Below are 14940 nucleotides of genomic sequence, written 5' to 3'. Positions count from 1 at the left end.
AAAAAAAAAAAAAAGATATAAAACAGATGGACATAAGGGAAGGGAAGCAAAAATAATATAAAAACAGGGAGGGGGACAAAACATAAGAGACTCTTAAATACAGAAAACAAACAAGGGTTACTGGAAGGGTTGTGGGAGTGGGGATGGGCTAAATGGGTAAGGGGCACTAAGGAATCTACTCCTGAAATCATTGTTGCAGTATATGCTAAGTTGGATGTAAAATTAAAAAATAAATTAAAAAAATAAAATAAATGTTTCTGGAAGGAAGGAAGGATGAAAAGAAAGAACAGAGGGAGGGAGGGAGAAAACAAACCATTTCTGGGGCACCTGGGTGACTAAGTCAGTTAAGCATCCAACACCATCTCGGCTCAGGTCATGATCTCCTGGTCTGTGAGTTTGAGCCCCACATCGCATTCTGCTCTGGGAGCACGGAGCCTGTTTGGGATTCTTTCTTTCCCTCTCTCTCTGCCTCCCTCTCTCTATCTATCTCTCTCAAAATAAATAAATAAAGTCCCTTCCCCAAAATAATACCTTTCCTGATTTAAAAAAACAACCACACAATAAAATAGAAATTAAAGGATATTTCCATGTGTGTTGTGTGTGTGTATCCCTCAGTCACAAAGCTAACATCTTATTTAATAAGGAAACACTCGAATCATACTGCTAAAGTCTGGAATGAGCCAAGGATACCCATTATCTCTACATAACATGATATTAGAGGAGGCATTAGCCAACACAATCAGACAACCAGACACACAGACCAATGGAACAGAACTGAGAACCCAGAAATAAATCCACTGCATATATAGTCAACTAATATTTGACAAGGGAGCCAAGATTATTCAATGAGGAAAGGATACTCTCTTTAATAAATGATACTGAAAAAACTAGATAACCACATGCAGAGTAATATTGGACCCCTGTCTTACACCACTCACAAAAATTAATTCAAAAAAGATTAAGATTTAAACATAAGAACTGAAATCATAAACTCCTATAAAAAAAAAGTACAGGGATAAGGTTCTGTGACTCTGGCCCTCAGAAGGATACTTTGGATATAACACCAAAAACACAGCAAGAAAAGCAAAAATTAATAAGTGGTATGACATCAAATGACACAGTTTCTGCACAGCAAAAGAAACAATCAACAAATGAAAACACAACCGAAGGAATGGGAAAAAACACTTGCAAAACATACATCTGATAAGGGGTTAATATTCAAAATATATTAAAAAAAAACTCATGTAACTCAATAGCAACAACAAACAACCTGGTTAAAAAATGGGGACAAGACCTGAATAGACACTTTTCCATAGATGACATACAAATATTTGGCTACCAGGTACATGAAAAGATGCTTGCTATCACTAATCATCAGAGAAACTCAAATTCAAACCATAATGAGGCATCCCTTCACACCTAATAGAATGGCTATCACCAAAGAGTCAAGCAATAACAAGTGCTGGCAAGGATGCAGGAAAAGGGCAACTTTTGTGCACTGTTCGTGAATGTAAATTCTACAGCAACTATAGAAAACGGTATGGAAGTTCCACAAAAAATTCAAAATAGAATTACCATATGATCCGGCAATCCCACTTCTGGGAACATATACAAAGGAAATGGAAACAGGATCTCAAAGAGATATCTGCACTCTTATGTTCATTGAAGCATTATTTGAAACAGCCAATACATGGAAACAAGCTAAGTGTCCATCAACAATAAAGATGTGGTATACATATACATACACATATATACATACATATATACATATAATGGAATATTTACTATTCAGCCATGAAAAAGAAGCGAATCCTGCCATTTATGACAACATGAATGAAACTTGAAGGCATTATGCTAAGTGATAATAAATCAGACAAAGACAAGTGACATCACTTATATGTGGAATCTTAAAAAAGCTGAACTCACAGAGACAGAATAGTGGTTGCCAGAGGCTGAGGAATGGGGGAAAACAGGGAGATGTTAGTAAAAGGGTATAAATTATAAATTACAAATTATAAATCAGTTCTAAGATGAAGAAGTTCTAAGGATCTAATATACAGCCTGGTGATTATAGCTAACAATACTATATTAATATACCTGAAAGCTGTGAGGAGAGTACACCTGAAAAGTTCTCACCACAAAAAAATAAATGGTAAGTATTTGACATGATGGAGCTGATTTGAGGGTGGCCATCATTTCACAACATGTAAATGTACCAAATAAATCACACTATACACTTCAAACTTACGCAATGTTACATGTCAATTCTATCTCAATAAAGCTGTGGGGGGAGAGTCCTTCTTGGGTTTTATGACCTGCTACAGGGGAAGATCAGAAAGTCCTTCCTGTACATGCCATTTCTCAAATTCCTTTGGCTTAAAATATTTGACATGCCACGGTGCCATATTCTGAGGTAGCATGTCTTGAACCCCATCACAGACCATGAAGAACAGTAATCCCTAAGAGTTGGGAATCAAATGGAGTGAGTTGAATGGTTACTCCAGCTTACTGCCTGGGGAGATTTTCTGGACTTAGAAAGGGGTAACCCAGGAACAGCTTGACTGTCTCTCTGGGTTGAGAAGACAAAGTTGGGAGTCCCAGGAGACCAAGCTAGGTAGAGTTCACAGGACAGATTACAGGAGAGGAGAGAACTGCCTAGAGAGAGCCCTCTGGAGATTTCGAGAGGGTCCCCTTTCAGCCTTCAGCTGAGTACTGATTAGCACATGTAAAGAATTAGAAGAAACAAGAGTTAGAACTCAGTTTAACTTCACAATAATAATATTAATGGAGTCAGAATATACTACCTCAAAATATGACACCTTGGCATATTGAATATTTGAAATAGCAGATACAGGAAGAATTCTCTGTATTCCTCCTTTTCCTCTGAAATAGGTCATACGTAACACTCTCTTGTGAGAGGTACCCTTCCTTAACCTCCTTATAAGGAGCATCCTTACCTGTGAAGACAGGGAGGCCAAGAGAAATCCAAACACAGAGCCAGTGTTCAGTTTCCCACAGTTTACTACTCTTAGCTCATACCCTTTTGTCCTAAAACTTTTTTTTTTTTTTTTTTTTTTTTTTTTACTCTTCACCAAACCTAGTATAAAAACATTCAGACTTAACTATTTCTTCAGGTCTTCAATTCCTTATGAACGCTCTTGTGTCATATAAAACTTATATTAAATAAATTTGAATGCTTTTTCTTATCATTCTGCCTTTTGTCCATCCAACTCACAGAGCCCCAGCCAGAGAACCTAAAAGGGTGCTAGGAACTGAAACTTTCCTCCCTTATATTATTTCGAAAATATTTATTAAATTATAATATGTGAAACCATACTTTTGAGAAAAAGGTAAGATATTCCCTATCATTTCCCATTATTTACTCCTTAAGGTTTATCAGTAAAGGACAAAATAATTTAGTAAAGAAAATGCTATAAAAAATAAAACTCGGGGCGCCTGGGTGGCTCAGTCGGTTGGGCGTCCGACTTCAGCTCAGGTCATGATCTCACGGTCCGTGAGTTCGAGCCCCGCGACGGCTCTGGGCTGATGGCTCAGAGCCTGGAGCCTGCTTCCAATTCTGTGTCTCCCTCTCTCTCTGCCCCTCCCCCGTTCATGCTCTGTCTCTCTCTGTCTCAAAAATAAATAAACATTAAAAAAAATTTTTTTTTAATTTAAAAAATAAAAAAATAAAAAATAAAACTTGAGGGGCACCTGGGTGGCTCAGTCAGTTAAGCATCCAGCTCTTGATTTCGGCTCAGGTCATGATCTCACAGTTCATGAGATACAGCCCTACATCTGGCTCTGTGCTGACAGTGCGGAACCTGCTTGGGATTCTCTCTTTCCCTTTCTCTCTCTGCCCCTCCCCCGCTTGTGCTCTCTCTCTCTCTCTCTCTCTCTCTCTCTCAAAAATAAACATTTAAAAAATTTAAATACAAATAAAAAAATAAAACTTGATTTTTTTTATTTTTTCTTTAACTTTTATTCATTCTTTTGAGAGACAGAGGTGAGTAGGGGAGGGGCAGAGACTGAGGGAGACACAGAATCCAAAACAAGGTCCAGGCTCTGAACTGACAGCACAGAGCCCAACATGGGGCTTAAACTCACAAACCGTGAGATCATGACAGGAGCTGAAGTCAGATGCTTAATTGACTGAGCCACCCAGATGCCCCTAAAACTTGATTTTAAAGAAGTTTGGGGGCGCCTGGGTGGCTCAGTCAGTTAAACGTCTGATTTTGGCTCAGGTCATGATCTCATGGTTCATGGGTTCACACCCCGCATGGGGCTCTGTGCTGACAGCTCAGAGCCTGGAGCCTGCTTTGGATTCTGTATCTCCGTCTGTGCCCCCTCCCCAGCTCATTCTCTCTCTCTTTCAAAAATAAACATTTTTAAAAAAATTATAAATAAATAAATAAATAAATAAATAAAACAAAGACGCTTGTTTCTGGGGCATCTGGGTGGCTCACCAGTTAAGCATCTGACTTCATCTCAGGTCATGTTCCTATGGTTCCTGAGTTCGAGCCCCGCATTGGGCTCTCTGCTGTTAGTATGGGGTCTGCTTGGGATTCTCTGTTCCCCTCTCTCTCTGCCTCTGCCTCTCTCTCTCTCTCTCTCTCTCTCTCAAATAAAACATTTAAAAAAAATTTTTCTAAATAAAGAAGTTTGTTTCTATTAAGTTAATCTCTATTTATCTTTGATGCATCTACTTCAGTCTGGCTTGCTCCAATGGTTGAATAATCCTACCTAGAAGTATGCCTTTCATAGATGGAAAGAACTAGTCACACATTTAATTATGCTTTCTCTCTGGCTGCCTGCCAAAAGCAATCACAGTTCAATATTACAGCTTCTCCTTCAGAAGTAATTAAGAAGTTAATCTTACTTAGAACACATAATTACCCAGCAGACCACAGAATCAACTTATCTACTTGTCATGAGTTAAAGCTCAAAGAAGCAGTACCACACTGAACGGCAACATCCAAACTGTCTCTGTAGCTATCCCATCAGCACCATTTGGAAATGTGTGGAGCCCATCACCACCCACCCATCACTGGAAACCAAGCCGCCCCAGCTTCTTTGAAGCATCAGGAAGCAATGGAACTGAAGCCCGTGAAGGACACTGGGCACAAGCCATTGAAGTTCCTAGTCTGTCAGGGTAACAAGGGATACATCTGAAGAACCAAGGAGCCCTCTGGAGCTCTAAACTGCAGAATATTCTGGGGCGTCTGGGTGGCTCAGTCAGTTGAGCGTCCAACTTCGGCTCAGGTCATGATCTCACAGTCCATGGGTTCAAGCCCCGCGTCAGGCCCTGTGCTGACAGCACAGAGCCTGGAGCCTGCTTCGAATTCTGTGTCTCCCTCTCTCTCTGCTCCTCCCCCACTCATGCTCTGTCTCTCTCCTTCAAAAATAAATTTAAAAAAATTTTTTAAACTGCAGAATATTCTTTTACTGCTCCTCAGCACCAGCCAGGGGTGAGGTGTTATTCACACCTAATCCCTTTCAAACATCAGTCAACCATTAGAGGAAAGACCCTTCTGCTTCATTTGACACTGGTATGCCAAGGGCCTACTATGTGACTTACTTAACATGGAAAGCATTTCTTCGCTTCATTACCTATACCCATGGATGGGGGAGCCAGAAATCTTCTAGAATGTATGGATCCTTCAAGAAAGCACCCACACCTGATGAAGGTGCTGCCCACTCTGTGTCATGGTCCTCAGGGCCTATAGGCTGAACACAATCAAAAGTCAGAATTTTTTTTGTTAAGTTCATTTATTTATTTTGAGAGGGAGAGGGAACACATGCACATGCAGGAGAGGGAGAGGGAGAGGGAGAGAGAGAGGGAGAGAGAGAGGGAGAGAGAATCCCAAGCAGGCACTGCACTGTCAGCGTAGAGCCTGATGTGGGGCTTGAACTCATGAACTGCCAGATCATGACCTGAGCCCAAACCAAGAGTCAGATGCTTAACCGACTGATCCACCCAGGCGTCCCAAAAGTCAGACTTTTCTTAAAAGTGCAGACCTGTGGCCATCTGAACACACCATTTTTGGGTAAACTATTGTTCTTTTCAGAAGTCAACAGCCACTTTTAGCGACCTATTGTCTCTCCAAGCTGGCTCTTGGCACAAATTCTGAAACTCTTAAGAATGTTGCAGAAACTAAAGGCATCTGAAATTGACATTGCAGCAGAAAACTCCAAGGCTATTCCCAGCCAGTGATAGCAGGCCTCATCCTATAAGGCTTTTTCAATAGTTGAGCCCCTAGAAACCTGCCGTGTACACAACACTATACTAAAGAATGTAGAGATTTATGAAGGAAAATATACTGTTTCTGTCCCCAAGAAACATATATTCTCTCCTAATATCAGAGGTACTCTTAACTGCAGCTGCACCTGAACTTTAGCTAAATTATTTCAACTACTGCAGGAGTCTAGTGGTGAGGCTGGGTGGCTAAAATAATTCTTCTACTTATTTTCCCATATTAGTCTCATGAGTTTTGTCTCATTGTGCATTTGGATTTTACATTATTTAAAGAAAATCAACATGTTCCTTTTTTAAAAAAAAATCACTTCTTGGAAAACAAATTGACAATTCTCTTTTTCCTATGTTACCTTAGAATGAGTGGCTCCCCTAGGGTGACTTCAGAGGTAATTCAATTTCATATGAAATTTACCAAATAACACAGGTCTGATGTGCTCTGCAGAACATTCCATATAGCCCAAATCCCTATCTGCCTGCAGTTTTCAAACATAATGCCACATGAACAATGGCATGTTGAAGAACAGGGGAGGATGGTCCCCTCAGTGAATCAGCAGAATTTATAGAGAAAGCCTACCAGCTGACCCAAATTGGAGCTGTCATCCTCCATATGCCAGCTGGGGGGCCTATCACCTGTGTAGTTCAATAAAGACCTTAAAAGTACTGTTTAGATAAGCTTAAGATATAGACATTCACCAGAATTAGAGGAACTACTGCCATAATCTAAAACCTTTTATGATAATCCTGAGACTAGGCAAAGTAGGAGGCCAGAAAGAAAAAAGAATGCATTGCAACCAAATATCTCCACCCCAGTGAGAACTCTGAACTATTCATTGCTTTTTTAAATTTTTTATATGTTTGTTTATTTTTCAAAAAATGGCGGGGGGCAGAGAGAGGGGACAGAGGATCCGAAGCAGGCTCTGCTGTCAGCCCAATGTGGAGCTTAAACTCACAAACCGCGAGATCATGACCTGGGCTGAAATCGGACACTTAACCAACCGAGCCACCCAGGCGCCGCTCATTGATCATCTATGTTATATATTTCTTTCTCCCTTTTTTTGTAACTAAAAGGGATAGTAAATCTTTCATTCCAACTGCAAAACTCGAAATATTTTATCAATAAACAATTATTGAGCATGGACTCCGTGTAGGACGTTGTCCCTGTTCTACAAATTTCTTAGAGCAATATACCTGAACAGCTAAATTCTACAAAGATTTTCTAAGTATATACCTTGTGTTTTGGCATCCTTTTAAAATCCAACTGCTCCAAACAAAAAGACAAAAGAGAAAGCTACAAGTTTGTGTGTACTAAACATAGCTGCAAAAACACCTCTTTCATAACATGTGATTTAATCAATTTAGGCAAGTGCCTTTGGTCAGATTTGGGTAACTAAGACTACGCATGGAAAAGTAAATCTTGACCCAGTTCTATCATTAACCAACTGCTCAAACCTTTTGTTCCCTTATTCTCTCTCTTGTTCTGCCCTTCTTCCTTACTTTCCATAAACCAGCCAAAGTATTCAACCTCCTGATTATTACAGTTAAAGAGACTGCTACTCCAGATATTAACTATCTATAAAAGTAACTCCCAGCAAAATTCTCCCTGTCTCTCAAAGGTAAGGAGATATGTGCCCATCCTTTTTGTATCTTCTGTCACTAAGCTACACATGCCTCAAGCAGGGACAATGGGCTTATTTACCTGACCATCTTTGGAACCAGGTACAGTGCATGATGCATAATAGCTACCAAGCATCAATAAATGTTAGCTCAATAAACTTCCCCTCAATCATCTAGCTTTATACCTCTACATGTTAAATGTTGAATTTGTATTGATTGGCTGAGAGAAACTCTTATTTTGCCGATCATTAGAGAAAAAGAGTTACCATCAAATTTGCACTGCCATTGTTCAGGCTGTTATATCTTCAAGCTAGCAAAAGCCAGTCTATGTAATAAGCAGAAACAAACATTAATGAAGACAGTGCACTTACAATATGAAAGCATTTCTTAGTCAACTGTCCATTACTCTGCCCTTTACTCCCTGCAATAATCATTTGTTTAATATTTGCCAACCATAATGAGTTGAATAGTGATGTGCTATAATGATGACTGTTTGGTGACTGTTCCAATTATAATGATGAGAAGGGGCATTTACTTATGTTTAGAAAAGAACCTGGCAAAGGCAGCACAGTAGAGGGGATTCAGTTGGGACTGAACTCAGGGTGCCTGATTATCGTGGCCATTTAGCTATTCAAAGAGTGCAAAGGAACCTACAGTGTTCATCCACTTTAGTGGAGAGGCATCTCTCCTCCTGAAACTGCCTTCCAGCTGCATAATTTTTGAACTACAGAGCTCTAAAAAGAGATTTCAACCCCTCAGTAAAGATTCCCTGAGCATCTGCTACATCTCAGACACTACTAAACACAAATGAATAAGACCTCAGACACTCACAGTCTAGTCCAAAGGTTGGCAAACTTTGTAAAGAGCCAGATGGTAAACATTTTAGGTTCTGCAGGCCATACAGTCTCTGTGGCATTCAACCAACTTTGCATGTAGTGCAAAAGCAGCCTTATAATATACATAAACTATTGAGCATGGCTGTGTTCCAATAAAGCTTTATTTACAAAAGTAGGCATTTGGCCAGGTCTGGCCCACAGGGTATAGTTTGCCAATTACTGGTCTAATCTACATGTCAGGTACACTTTTTTAAAAAGGCAAAACAGTGAGATCTGTATTCATGAAGTTGTCTTTCTTGTATCTGTATAATATTTCAGAGTTCATGAAGCTATTTCATGTCTGATGCCTCAAAATTTAATCTTCATACCAACACACAGCCAGGGCTGGAACTAGGATTTAAGCTTCTGCCTAATAGGCAGCAATTACTATGTTCACCAAAATTCATTTCCTCTTCCTCCAGGGCACACACCAGACTACACTTCCCAGGATCCTTTGTGGTTAGGTCTGGCCATGTGCTTAGGCTCTAGCCAATAGAATTTAGGCACTGCCCATTAAAAACTTTCTCATAAAAATCTGCACAGGACTGTCTATTTTGTTTTCCTGTTTCGGTTGCCTGGAGAGGAGACACACCTCAGGTAACCTTGTGAGTCATATGTTGACAACAGCAGAACCACAAAATAGAAGGAGCCTGAGCCCCTGAATCACCACCTGGAAGAGAGCCACTCATCCAGGAACACCTGTGAAAGCAGCAAGAAATGTGTGTTAAGCCCCAGAAATACACAGATTTAATAATGTTACAATAGCTAGTACTGCCTTAACTAATACAACTGAGGCATAGAAGATGAGTTTACCGTGCTAATGAGGCAGAAGAGATCATATTTCTGACAAGGGAAATATCAAGAAAAACAAAGGATGCCTTCAAGAAAGAACAAATTGTTCTAAATGGTTTGATAGTAAACTAGCAAGGCTGTGGAAGGAGAGGCAGAAAAGATAAACGGTGGGAAAGGACGACACTGAAGGAAAAGAACAAAAGACAGCAATTAGACACTGAACCAGAGGAAGAGGCTGGAAGCAGTGAGACCACCTCTAGGGTCTCAGAATAGCACTGGCCTAACCAGAGCACAGCTGGGAGCCAGCAAAAGAGTGGTTTGGTTTTTTTCTATGTAGCCAGATTTTTAACCAGATTTGATTTTTATCTTTTATTAATGTAATATAAGTTAATTATAAATGCACAAAGAAGTATGAAGAAAATCATACAGAATACTATAGTCAAAGATAACTGGTACTACTAGTCCAAGGCATAAACTTTTGAGCTTACTTTACCTTTTTTATGCACATACACTTAGGCATTAAGGAAAAAACTATCTACTGGGGCACCTGGGTAGCTCAGTTGTTTGGGTGTCCAACTCTCAGTTTCAGCTCAGGTCATGGTGCCAGTGTTGTGGGATCAAGCCCTGCACAGGGCTCTGCACTGACAGTATGAGTCTGTTTGGGAATGTCTCTCTCTCTCCCTCCCTTCCCCCCTGCCCCTCTCCCCTGCTCATGTACTCTCTCTCCTAAAAAATAAAAAAATAAAAATAAATTAAAAATAAAACCTATCTACTAGTGTACATTTAGGTTGTTCACCTTTTCTTGCTATTACAAAAAAAAAAAATAACTTCAATAAACATTCCTATCACCCGATCATTGTCCAAATGTGCAAGTACTTTTAAAGGAGTAGCTTCTGAAAGTAAAACCACCAAGCCAAAGGGTCTGTTTACTGTCAAACTGCCATCCAGAAACACTAATTCAAATTCCTACTGGCAGTATAGAAAAGTGCCCATTTTCACATTCCTCTGCTGATACTACATATCTGGGGTTTTTTGTTTGTTTTTTAATCCTTTGCCTGTCAGGTAAGGTAAAAACAAACCGTATCTCATTTTTTTAATTTTTGAAACACAGATAAACAAGCCCTCTTCTTGTATTTTTTAAAACATCCTCTCCAGGGGTGTCTAGGTGGCTCAGTCAGTTGAGCGTCATGGCTCAGGTCATGATCTCGCAGCTCATGGGTTCGAGCCCCGCGTTGGGCTCTGTGCTGACAGCTCAGAGCCTGGAGCCTGTTTCAGATTCTGTGTCTCCCTCTCTCTGCCCCAACCGACTCGCATTCTGTCTCTGTCTCTCTCAAAAATAAATAAACATTAAAAAAAACCCTCCAGCCTGTGGGAAATCCTAAACACATAACACTTGGAAGTTATCTTTGGTAAAGGGACAGTTTGCTTAATTTATGCAATTGTCTAAGTGATTAGAAGCCGAGCGACTTTTTGATTTGAAAAACAGCATGAAAGAAGTTAAAACAAATGATTAAATATTAGTTCTTCTTAGGAGATATGAAGTATTGTGGGTAAGCTGTGATTATCAGAATTGAGTGGGTAATGTGTTTCCACATTTACGTACTCTAAATAATCTGTCTTGCTAATTAAAATCAACTAAGGATTTATTTAATTTATTGTTTCCTGATGTTTTTATTTTGCATCTTTGTCATACATTTGACTTTGGTTTTGAGTATGTAGTAACTAGGCAAAAAGAGTAAGTATACAGGAATCAGAGGAAAAGACAAAAAGAAAACTGATATAGGTTATCAATCCAGAGAGAAAGGGGTGTGTGTGTGTGTGTGTGTGTGTGTGTGTGTGTGTGTGTCACAGATACTAAAATGAGCAGGTATGTGTGATTAAGGGAAAGATACAACATTTAATTAAGGCTTATGTACCAACCACTGGGCAAGACTTGTCACACTCATCATCTCGTTAATCTTTGCAGTTCTTTGAAAGGCAAAGAATCAGTATTTTTTAAATGAGGAAAATGAGTGCCAGAAAAGTTGACCCAGGTGATTACCTAAAATATTAAGCTATCATTAGAACTTTTTTTTTAATGTTTATTTATTTTTGAGAGAGACAGAGACAGAATGCAAGTGAGTTAGGGGCAGAGAGAGAGGGAGACACAGAATCCGAAGCAGGCTCCAGGCTCCGAGCTGTCAGCACAGAGCCCATCGCGGGGCTTGAACTCTGAACGGCGAGACCATGACCTGAGCCTGAGCCGAAGTCGGACGCTTAACCGACTGAGCCACCCAGGAGCCCCTGTCATTAGAACTTTTAGTTGTCTCCTGCTATTTTACTCCAGATTCCATATTGTGCCCCCCACTGTACCAAAGCAGTGAATAAACCCTGGATTAGAACTTCTGAAGCTCACCCTGATACCAGCGTCCCTCTTTTGTCACTGGGGATACAAGGAAACAAAGAAATGATAAAGTAAAAAACAGAACAGGTTGTGTATGAGAATGGGGGAAGATTATAGCAATATGAATAAAATACAAGAAAATAAATTAAGTGCTGAGTAAATGAGAAATTAAAGAAATTGAACAAAGAAGTGTCAACTTAAAATTGCATCCAAAAAACAATAATAAATGAGTATAGGATAAAGAAGTAGAACAGGGGCGCCTGGGGTGCCTGGGTGGCTCAGTCGGTTGAGCGTCCGACTTCAGCTCAGGTCACGATCTCGAGGTCCGTGAGTTCAAGCCCCGCGTCGGGCTCTGAGCTGATGGCTCAGAACCTGGAGCCTGCTTCCCATTCTGTGTCTCCCTCTCTCTCTGCCCCTCCCCCATTCATGCTCTGTCTCTCTCTGTCTCAAAAATAAATAAATGTTAAAAAAATTAAAAAAAAAAAAAAAAGAACAGGGGCGCCTGGGTGGCTCAGTTGGTTAAGTGCCATACTCTCAATTTCAGCTCAGGTCATGATCTCAAGGTCGAGGGACTGAGCCCTGCGTCAGGCTCCATGCTGAGCGTGGAACCTGCTTGAGATTCTCTCCCCTTCTGCCCCTTCCCCACTCATGTATGCACACTCTTTCTCTAAAACAAAACAAAATAAAGTAGCACAATAAAGCAATGGAATGGAATAAAAACACATATTAGTCAAAAGAAGAAATTAAAAAATAGAAAAAGTAAAGCAATAACTAGGAGCAACAGAATTATAAAACTGGGTGGTTCAACCAAGAAATGTTATATCCAGCCCCTTAAACTTGACCTGTTCCTATGGAAAGGACCCATTTTCCATTCTGTTGCTACTCATTATCATATGCCACTTTCTCCACCACCCTCTTTAAATGCAGTGACCAAAGGGGCGCCTGGGTGGCACAGTCGGTTAAGTGTCTGACTTCAGCCAGGTCACGATCTCACGGTCCGTGGGTTCGAGCCCCGCGTCAGGCTCTGGGCTGATGGCTCGGAGCCTGGAGCCTGTTTCCGATTCTGTGTCTCCCCCTCTCTCTGCCCCTCCCCCGTTCATGCTCTGTCTCTCTCTGTCCCAAAAATAAAAAAAAAAAAAAAAAAAAAAAAGTTGAAAAAAAAATAAATGCAGTGACCAAAACTGAACTCTGTCTTCAAGTAAGGGTGATATCCACCCACTGAATAGAAACAGAATGTTAGCCAGGTCCCACGGCATTATTTCCACTGATCATTGACAACTTTAGAAATCATCAGTTTGTCATTCTCTATGATCTTCAGGGCTTTTGCCAGACCTGCCAATATTTGTGATTTGTGTTGCTTTGGATTTGTTCTTATTTTTGTTTATGTTTACTTATATTTGAGAAAGAGAGTGCAAGCGGGGGAGGGGCAGAGAGAGAGGGAGACACAGAATCTGAAGTAGGCTCCCCAACTTTGGGTTTGTTCTTAATGATACTCTTCTGAATTTGAACAAGAAAAATCGTGGAAGCCATCCTAGAAAGATCCCCTAGCCCAACATAAATGGCAGACAACTGCTCCAGCATCTTAACAGCTAATATACATCAGAGCCAAAGTAATACCAACCATGGATCCTTATCTTCATGGACTCACATGTGGCTTTATAAATAAATATATTCTAAATTTTACTTCTGTGAAAAGAGAAAGGAAATAAGAAAACTAAGGCAAGGAAGGTTAGAAACTAAAAGGAGGACTTTGTGGAAGACTGATCACAACCAGTGTAAGACTGAGTGCCCAGGGAGCACCTGTGTGACTCAGTCGGTTAAGTGTCCGACTTCAGCTCAGGTCATGATCTCGTGGTTTGTAGTTTTGAGCTCCTCATCAGGCTCTGTGCTGACAGCTCAGAGCCTGGAGCCTGCTTCAGATTCTGTGTCTCCCTTCCTCTTTGCCCCTCCCTTGCTCATGCTCTGTCTCTCTCTCTTTCTCAAAAAAAAAAAATAAATAAACATTTAAAAATATCTTTTAAACAAAAAACCTCAACACCAATAGACTGCTCACAGTATAAGAGGCATTCAGTGACTAAGTCCAGGCTGAAGTCCTATCTTGTGTTCATATGGGGGATCAACAAGTAGCAATAGGAAGGTAGGTTATGAAATGGCCCACGCAATTTATGTTTTTCATTGTCCTTGTTGAGCACATAAAAATGTAATTCCCTATGAGACCTGAACTATGGTGTGGCTCCTCTGTATGTGTGTCCACACAAGTATGCACACTCCTGGAAGAATGTAAGTCCAGATGTGAAAAAGAATCAACTGTGGTTACACCTGAGGAGTGAGAAAGGCAAGGGGAAATTTTACTTAGAACTCAATATAAATCAATATTGCTTGGTTTCTTAAAAACTGTCAGCAGGTATAATTTTGGACATACAAAATAAAGAATAAGAAACAGGCAAATAATGACGAATGAATTTAGACATGAGAGAAAAAACGTGCAAAGAGAAACTATAAAAGAGAGTAACACAACTGTCCTTTAAAGGGGTCTTATTTTGTCCCTTCTCTTCTGATTTCCTATCTGCATTTGGGGGAAGGGGGGGCCTCAGACCCCTGGCTGTATATGTCAAGTTTTCTTTTCACATGTTACCTGGAAAACCAGACAGTACTGACATTGGTTTTAAAAAGCAAGAAGCAACAAGTCGCTGAATTAGATGAAAACCTTATATTACACACATCTACAACCATGACTTACTCTTTAAACAGATCAATAGAAACAATCATTTACCTTTCTTCAAAGAGATGGCTGAAGAAACTCTAGCTCACTCATGATAGCTTCTGTGTTGTTGACAAGTAATTAGAGATAGTAATGGATTGTTTGTCAAAACCTCAATGACTAGGGTTCATGGTCTTAATACGCCTGAACCAATTTCTCAAGTAGATTGCAGGACCCTTTATCAATCCTTCACAGGATTTTTTTCCCCAAAATACCACTTTTTTTCCTTAAAATACCAGTCTTTTTCCCTAAAATACCACTT

The 14940-nt window shown here is 40.1% G+C and overlaps 1 protein-coding gene across 1 annotated transcript in view; it reads right to left on the bottom strand.

The window, feature by feature from the left end:
- The window catches only part of PLCH1 (phospholipase C eta 1), a 219506-nt gene that overhangs the window by 137093 nt on the left and 67473 nt on the right, over window positions 1-14940 (bottom strand). The window lies entirely within an intron of this gene.

The sequence above is a fragment of the Panthera uncia genome, chromosome C2 (assembly GCF_023721935.1).
Source record: "Panthera uncia isolate 11264 chromosome C2, Puncia_PCG_1.0, whole genome shotgun sequence".
Classification (NCBI taxonomy): Eukaryota; Metazoa; Chordata; class Mammalia; order Carnivora; family Felidae; genus Panthera; species Panthera uncia.
This window is presented reverse-complemented; position numbering and strand designations above follow the sequence as displayed.